Source organism: Theropithecus gelada, unplaced genomic scaffold, assembly GCF_003255815.1.
Source record: "Theropithecus gelada isolate Dixy unplaced genomic scaffold, Tgel_1.0 HiC_scaffold_15917, whole genome shotgun sequence".
Lineage (NCBI taxonomy): Eukaryota > Metazoa > Chordata > Mammalia > Primates > Cercopithecidae > Theropithecus > Theropithecus gelada.
Window position 1 is genome coordinate 28,643 of NW_020257677.1, and position 8,380 is coordinate 37,022.

Here is an 8,380-nt window from a genome sequence, read left to right on the forward strand (position 1 = left end):
AAAAAAGGTAAATAAAACAAGCAAACTGAAGAAAGACAAAATAGACCAATATTATCGTGAAATCCATCTTATCCATCATCTCATCAGTTCAACAGGCTCCTCATCCTGGGTGAGCTTATGGTTAGAAATTTTTTTTTAGCAAAGATTTATTACATACATAGATGTGTGTGTGTACATATACTTATACATACATACATATATGTGTGTTTATGTATTTAACGGTGCTAATCAATCTTGAGCAGGTCACGTGACTGGTCATGCGGACTCTAAAATCATATCAGATTTTTTAAAATCCTTGATATATGCAGATGTTATACAGATTTTCTTAGCAGTGTAATAATGTTATACTGAAGAAATAACCATCCTGCAGGCTTCAAAGGACGAGGTCAGCAATATTTCCCAACATGGCTTGGGGGAAAAGGATAGTTTTGTCTCCTTTTGTATTCAAGTAATGCAAAGTGCATTTTTGTCTCTAAGTAGCTTTTGACTAAAAGACTTTGTAGTGTAAAGGGTGTTATACAAACTGTAATGGTGTGCTTCAAACAAATGCTAGACCCTTTCACCTTTGTCGTATATACAAAGCTGTTAATTATGTGGTATGAATTAACTTTGAACATGTTGAAATATGTAGCATGTCTTTAATTCAGACAAAGATTCTAATTGCACAGGTTGTGTTCTAGCCAGTTGTGATTTATTTGTTCAGAAACACAAATGTGAATTGCACTCTTATCATCAGAATATTGTATGAGTTCAGTGATCTTTAAACAGCTCAGAAGTAATACTTGAACTTCATTTGAGTAGCACAAAGTTTACATAGCCCCTTTTAAATGTTAATTCGTTCCATTTAAGTTTTCCGTTTTCAGATGCAACTGGGTATTTTTCCTCTTGGAAATAGTACGTACTTTGCTTTGGTATGTAGCAAAAGGCTTCCATTTCTGGAAGGGTTTTCTTGTTCTTAAACAAGGTCAGCCAGGTACCAGATTCTAAAAGAACAAATTGTCCCCCACCCCTCAAGTGGCCTTCTGACTGCACGAGAATGTGCTACTACCCTCTGTAGTCTCCCCTAACATGAGAGGTCAGTGAAATTGATGGAGGAAGTGCAAGGCTTGCTTCCCTTCACCCTTAAAGCTTAAAGCAGTTATAAGATTTTTTTAGTCCAGCACATACAGTCCCAATGCCCAGCACACCGGAAGTTTGTATACTGGCCTCTTATCTTGTCTTCATATGTGCAGGAAATTTGAAACTGTCATCTGGAATAGGTTCCATCTCTTATGTGTGTTAGATCAAACCAAAGAAGCCCCCAGCCATGCCCAAATGCTGCTTCAAAAGCCTGCCTTCCAGTCCTTACAAAAACCTTGCAGGATTAAATGTGTTAACTTTTTTATTTTTGTACAGTTTCTAAGTGATTTTTGCTAGTGATGTTAAAATGAATTAAGTTTATTTGAGGGGTGTGAGCACCTCCTCCATTTGAATAAACTGGTGACTTTCCTTTTATTTTTTAAAAGTGGAAACCCGTTGTGTGCCTCTCGATTTAAGGGTTTCTGATGACATTATTCTTAAGACCAGCATTGATCCTTTATATACAAAGATATGTTTTCCTTGTTTTTTATTGCTATTTCAGAAGAAAATGAACCTTTTATTTTGCTCTACCCAGTAACTGCGCTGGTACATAGACGCACTGAGCAAACAAACTTTTGTAACCACCTCTGACTACTTTTGTATATCAAAGTTGATTACTTTTGAAATATTTGGATCTAGTTTCTAAGTTATTTTAGTGTTTTATATGTTCCCCAAAATTACTTTGAATCTGTCACCAGCATAATGAGTTCTTGGTGATACAATGGTGAGACTTGTAATGAGCAAAAAGCTACCTGGAGTAGCTCCTCTTTTCCTTCTTTCTTAGTAACCTGTTTTTTGATTACCGTAAGACATCACAGATTACCTGAAACCCCTTCCAGTATAACTAGGCCCTCCTTCCTTCCACATTTAATTGCTTAATAGTTTGAAGAAACTATTGGAAATGGGCATTTTATATGACATGTATGGCTTTAAAATATTAAATATGAGCAAAAAGAAAAAATATGAGAAGGTTTATGTGGGTCTGCAAGGTATGGCTGTGGAAAGATATTGTAGTAGTTTTGACACTATTGTTATTACCTTTAAAATCATTTACCCAATAAAATGTTAAAACCGAGTTATTTTGTGTTTCTTTTTTAAGTTTAACCTCTCTCATCATAGGATCTTGGTCTCGTCGGTACTTCTTACTAAAAGGTTAACAGTTGAAGGCTCTGAAGGAATATAGTTAGGAACAGATACTGATTTATTGCCAAACTAGCACTTGGGAAACCTTACCTGCTTGCAGCCACTCCCTGCCATATGATTTGCCAATGTCATCCTTTTGTCTATCTCTGAATCCTGGCTTGCTGATATAGATTAGCCTTTATTTGGACACCCTAACGTGGCCACATTGATCCTTTAAGGATCCTTTAGAGCCTTTGCCACGGAACTCAGACAAACATCAGACTTGAATTCTGGAGGGAGCTTAGCTGTGCTTAGGTCCGCTCCAAATTCCTTCCAAATCAGTCAGTGGTTATTGGGCATTTCCTCTTTGTGAGCTGGTGAGGGGCAGTAGCAGTGCTATTCAGTGAAATCATCTGATGTGGGGGCCCTTTCTCCTACCATCAAGGCTTGCCCATTTTCTGCGTACAGGACAGAGTCTGAAAATGCTCAAGATGTGGTCACCCAGAGCTTGTACGTACTCATACACACACTAGGCATACCACACGCTTACACTTATTACCAGCTATTTTTTCCAGTTCCAGAGTGGTACCCCCAACTTGGGCTTGGGGGAAACACTCGGAGTGTAGGGTAGGGCAACTGGTGCTACTGACTTTCAAGGGCCAGATAAGAGCCTATGTCAAGAAAGGAATCTCTTGGGGTGCTGCCTCTGCCTACTGTTGCCTTATCCCTTTCTCTATGGAAAGGCTACCAAGGACATTGTTGAAATACCTCTGGCTCTTTCTAAAACATTTGCTGTCTCACGCACATTTCAAGATTAGTTGCTAGTTGAATATATCCAGGACGATTTTCTGTTACATTGCCCCAAAGCCCTGGTAACTATGTAAATTTTATGACACGTGCTTATGTCAATCACAGTGGCTAAAAACAGTGTTCTCAGATCCTAGAGGACTACTGTGGTTTTGAACAGTGCTCCATAAAGGCAGCCATCTGCTCAGGGTTTACCTATTTTCATCATTCATGTTTAATGGGACATAAGATTTTTCAATGATTTAGACAATATTAATAGGTTCAGGTAGAATGAAGTAGTTTAATGAGCCCACAGCATTCTTTTTTATAGCATTAGTGGTTAACTCTGGTCTGGACAAATTTCAACTTCAGTAATCACACTCCACCTACCTAAATTCTTCCCAGAGTTTCAGCATTTCCACTTCAGATTTCATGCCCCACTGGACACTGTAAATAGCTTTCCTGCTTCCGAGGGCAAGTATGGGCGTGTAGGATGAAGCAGTGCCTCTCTGTTGCTGGGAAATACTGCCGTATCTAAGGGGTCCTATCAGCGTGAGGTAAGGAGAAGTCTGCGGTGGGGAAGTCACACCGGGATTCACAGCTGCCAGCCAGGAGAGCCAGTGAATGACTGCTCATTCGGAGAATGGCTTCTCCCACTTCTGCAGCTTCAACCACGTGAGCCAAGATAAGTATGGGTTTGGGTTGGGTAAGCTCTCATAGCTTGCCATCTGTATGCTCAAGCTTTTCACCTACAGGAGGAAGAAATGAATGGGAGGATGCAAGTGAGGAAAGCCCTGGATATACTGTTTTTGGCTACTGCATTAAAAGGCCTGCCTTGACACCTGTAGCCCCATGGGACAATCTCGTGTTCCAAAGCTCAAACTTGTTGCAGGAAGTCTTTCAAGAATTCGAGGGAATCACATTAGGTCTCAAGCACTGTTCTGAAGTCAGTCTACATCCTCACCCCAAGCACTTGGTTACAACCTTGTTTAGATATGACGCCTTAATAAAAATTGCTATACAATGGGATATTATTCAGCCATAAATAAGATTGAAATCCTGTCATTTGCAGCAACATGGATCAGCTTGGAGGACACTATGTTAAATACTCCAGACACAGAAAGGTAAATACCACATGTTCTCACTCATGTGGGAGCTAAAGAAGTTGATCTCATAGAAGTGGAGAGTAGAATAGTGGTTACTAGAAGCTGGGAAGGGTTGAGAGAGTGAAAAGGGAGAGGTTGGTTAAAGTAGGGATCCCCAACCCCCGGGCCATGGACCAGAGCTGGTCTGTGGCCTGTTAGGAACCGGGTTGCACAGCAGGGTTGAGCAGTGGGCAAGCGAGCATTACCGCCTGAGCCCCACCTCTTGTCAGATCAGTGGTGGCACTAGATTCTCATAGGAGGATGAACTCTATTGTGAACTGCACATGTGAGGGATCTAGGTTGTGTGCTGCTTAGGAGAATCTAATGCCACCTGCCCCATCCGCGGAAAAACTGTCTTCCATAAAACCGGTCCCTGGTGCCAAAAAGGTTGGAGACCACTGGGTTAAAGGATAGAAAAATACAACTAGATTGGAGGAGTTAAGTTCTGGTGCTCTGTAGCACTGTAGGGTGTCTATAGTTAAGAATTTAAGATATATCTTTGGGTAACTAGAAGACAGGATTTTGAATGTTCCCAACACAAAGAAATGATAAATGTCTGTGGTGACAGATAGACTACCCTAATTTGACCACTATACATTGTACGTATTGAAACATCACTGTGTAGCCCATAAATATGTACAATTATGTGTCAATTAAAAAAATTAAGAATTACCTCTTAATGTATTATGTTTGGAAGGTACTGACTGTATATCTCAAATTGTTTAAATGGACCCACCCAGACAGCTGGTGGAGGGTGCATGCTGTATCTAAACCAACACTGACCTGCACTTGCAGCTTTCCATCATGACAGATGATTACTTAATTTGACAGAGGTGAGATGTAGAGTATGCTCTCTGTCTGCAGCACACAGCTGGGCAGTGGCTGAATTATATGCCTCCGTGCTCACCAACTGCCATGGCATCTTTGAGCTCATGCTCCCATTCTAAAAGGACGCATCCAAGTCACAAGGGGTGGGTAATCTGTTCCCCCTTTAGTCTCCCTCCATGGTGGGAGAAGCTCTTTTTTACTCAGAATCTTAGTTGGCACCTCATTATGTTAAAAATCAGATTGAAAGAACTATTTCATCTCTATTAAGCACAAATGTATACAAGCTACTTATTAAGGAGAATGAGGTTGTTTTGATAACTATAAAATGTTGCAGTTGGGTTGAATGACAGCGAACAGTCTCAGCACTCTATGTCTATGTTTTAGCTGTACAACAACAAGGTCCTGATTTGCATGGAGATCAGATTGCTCAATTTTATGAAAGTCCACAGTCTTTCTGAAGCTTACAAGAAGTTTGGGCAGGAGAAGCATAACTCCTGAGGTTTGAAGACAAATGAGTAACCTGACGGCTTCTGCTAACCCACTGGTGGTCTTCAGTTGCCATTCTGTATATAACTTACCAGCTGTTTGTTCAGTGTTTTTTGTTTTTGTTATTCTTACTGTTCCAAAATATTATGTATTTCAACACACACGTGTTTTTTTGTATTAAATGTTTATAGAGAGCCGGGTACAGTGGCTCACGCCTGTAATCCCAGCACTTCGGGAGGCCCAGGCAGGCAGATCATCTGAGGTCAGGAGTTCGAGACCAACGTGGCCAACATGGCGAAACCCCGTCTCTACTAAAAATACAAAAATTAGTCAGGCATGGTGGCGCACACCTGTAGTCCCAGCTACTCAGGAGGCTGAGGCAGGAGAATCGCTTGAACCCAGGAGGCAGAGGTTGCAGTTAGCTGAGATTGCGCTACTACACTCCAGTCTGGGCAACAAAGCAAGACTTCATCTCATTTAAAAAAAAAAAAAAAAAAGTTTATGGAAACTTGGGCCTGTTCCGACAGAACCCCAGGATCCCACAGGACAATCAAAACCACTGCTGGAGCCTCAATATGCCCAGTTATTTTGAGAGCTTTTGGGAAGCCGACATTTGATGAAATGACAGCTTTTCTTTTTTTTTTTCTTTTCCTCCCAAATGTCAGGCTCAACATGATCCATCAATATTTATTGAGTGCCTGTCCCTCCAGAGGCATGGCACCTTGCTTGGTTACAGAATGAATATAGTATAATTTTGTAAGATAAATTAACAATCCACTCTGGGCTAAGAGTTGTAAGGAGCATACTAGTTTGGTCTAGTTGGGTAAAGTCCTTCAGACTGGGGCCCAGGTAACATTAGGGTTTTATATGTTTTCACTAAATAGCTTCCACCTCAGTGGCATTAGAACATAGTTGTAGCTGCCCCTGTTGAGAAATTATATTTCTTTGCACTCCAATATGTCAGCACCAGAAGCCACCCTATACTGGACATGATCATAATTTGTTGAATGGAGGAGACTGTTTCTGTTCCCATAATGTGGCTCTCTTGCTCCTTAGCAGGAATATGCAAGGTGGCTGGAAGAGAAGTGACGTACATGTATAAGAAATAGGTTTGGACACACAGAATGGCATTGGGTGGCTGAGAATTGTGGTCCTTACTGTGAAGCTGCCCTCTTAGAGGCATTGGGCCCTTCCTATGATGAGGAGGTAAGAAGAGACAGAGAGAGGCTATCTTGAGGCCTGAAGAGGAGAAGACAGTTTATAGTATGTTTACTGGTTGAAAATTATCCCACAGAGAAAAAAAATCCATGAAGCAGAAGGAGAGAAACAATAGTAAGAGTAAACCACATGGAAAGGAAAATCGGAGTAACTTTCAGAATCACTTGCTATGCAGAAAGGACAGGAAGGTAGTATTAAATGTGGACTCTTGTAAAGCAGGAAGCACAACTTGTATACAATAGAATGTTTAAATCACATTTTAACTGACAGGAAGCTGCTGAGTTTCCAAACATCAGGCAGATATTGAAACTAAGAGTTACTATAGTCACGTTCCATCTAAATGGTATTTTGGAATGACCTAAGGTTACCATATGGGTCAACATGTGTAGGTGGGTTTCTGTGTATCCACATAGGAGATGGGGGCTGGCCAAAGAGCTGGATGGGACAATCATATTACCCACTCCCACATATCCTAGCAGAATGGAAAGGATGTCTTGGACTGGACAGAGTGGGAAACCCCCATCTTTTTGAGGGACAGTGCTGGTATGAGTAATGCAAACATTTCCCTAAGCTTTCTCTAAAAACATCCAAATGAATTTCAGGAACTCTGCATGAAGACATTGCCACCCCGCTGGCATATACCTCAGCAATGGCCTCTTTCCCAGAATTGTGGTCAGGCCAGAGGTGGGTAGCCATAGTGACCTGAGTACATGAAGTCATGCTCCTTGGTGAATTGGTTCTTATTTATCTGGCCTAGCATATCTTGTGTGGTACTCACGAATGATGGGGCTTAAAAGGGAACCATGGGGTTAATCCAGTTGTTGGATCCAAATAGGATAGGACTGTTCCTGTTGGGTAGATGGGTCTAACTGGCCCTGCAGCCTTGGAGAAGGTCAAATAGACATTGCTAATAGTCAGCAGTAGGCTGGGAAAGTACAGGTAACATTCTTTGCTCTGAGGAATGTTACACAGTGGGTCCTGCAAGCAGGGTGCACAGAGCACTTGATTGTGAAAAAGAAACACGTTTATTTTCAATCTCGCTCCCTTTTTGGACATTTTTCTGAGGTAAAATTCATATAACATACAATTAACCATTTCAAAATGTACACTACGGTAGTTAGTGAATTCACAATGTTGTGCAACCCTTGGCTCTCTCTAGCTTTAAAACTTTTTCATCGCTCCATAAAAACACTCCACACCCATTAAGAGAAGTCACTCACCAACTCCCACCCCCCTCCCCCCTAAGTAACATCTAATCTTCCTTCCATCTCTCTGAATTTACCTATTCTGGATATATCATATTAATGGACTCATATAATATGTGACCTTTTGTATCTGGCTTCTTTTGCTCAGTATGTTTTCAAGGTTTATCCAAGTTGTACCATGTTTTAGTACTTTGTTCCTTTTTATGGCTGAATAATTGTATCATGTAACACAATTTGTTTATCCATCATAATGGATATTTGGATTGCTTCCACCTTTTGGCTCTTAGGACCAATGCTATATAAACATTTGTGTACACGTTTCTGTGTGAACATGTTTTCATTTCACTTGGATATATGCTTAGGAGTGGAGAATTACCGAGTCATGTGGTTATTCTATTGTTAACTTACTTATTTATTTATTTATTTATTTATTTATTTATTTATTTATTTATTTTGCAATGGAGTTTCACT